Source organism: Formica exsecta, unplaced genomic scaffold, assembly GCF_003651465.1.
Source record: "Formica exsecta isolate Colony F162 unplaced genomic scaffold, ASM365146v1 scaffold200, whole genome shotgun sequence".
Classification (NCBI taxonomy): Eukaryota; Metazoa; Arthropoda; class Insecta; order Hymenoptera; family Formicidae; genus Formica; species Formica exsecta.
The window spans coordinates 115,176-115,851 of record NW_021849299.1 but is presented as its reverse complement, the minus strand read 5'-3'; the positions used below and the strand labels follow the sequence as shown (position 1 = coordinate 115,851).

The window sequence follows — 676 nt, the reverse complement described above, 5'->3', positions numbered from 1 at the left end:
ATATCAGAAATATATAGGTTTGGGTTAGGTTATATCTTCCGGAAGTGGAGCCTCCCCGTAGGGGGGGGGGCGGAACCCACTGCGTCCACGCATACACTTTCCCATCCACACAACAATTGTGGGGTAGACCTCGCTTCGCGTTGTAAAGTAATACGTGGACCCCGTATGTTCCGCCCCCCTACGGAGAGGACTCCACTTTCGGAAGATATAACCAAACCTAACCCAAACCTATTTCTGATTTAAAACTAAGCTTCTGCTTATGCTTATATTAATCCTTCATAACTTTTGTTTGTAGAGCAGTTTTTTAATAAACAATGAGCGCTGACTAAAACCTTTTGTACGTTACTCAGGATGATAACCTTGACAACATATGTCAAGGTCAAGGTCATCGAAGCTGCATCTACAGGGTGTCCGATAAGTAAGTGACCAAACGAAAGGTGGAAGTTGATTGGGTCAAACCTACAAGAAGGGTCCTGTACCATTTTTTATATAATGCTTAATAAAGAAGTTATTATTGAGTAAAGTCTGACCCATCAGCGCCGACTTTTAGCCGGACGCATGTCAGTGAGCCGCCCGCCTGATAGTGTGCGTCGCCGTAGCGACGGAGCGCTCACGCACACTACCAGGAGCGCGGCAAAGGTCGGCGCTGATTGGACAGACTTAATCAATAATAACT

The 676-nt window shown here is 45.9% G+C and overlaps 1 protein-coding gene across 2 annotated transcripts in view; it reads right to left on the bottom strand.

Moving 5' to 3' along the window:
• Window positions 1-676, bottom strand: part of LOC115234594 (tubulin polyglutamylase TTLL5) — a 282,472-nt gene that overhangs the window by 198,644 nt on the left and 83,152 nt on the right. The gene's annotated exons all lie outside the window — the stretch shown is intronic.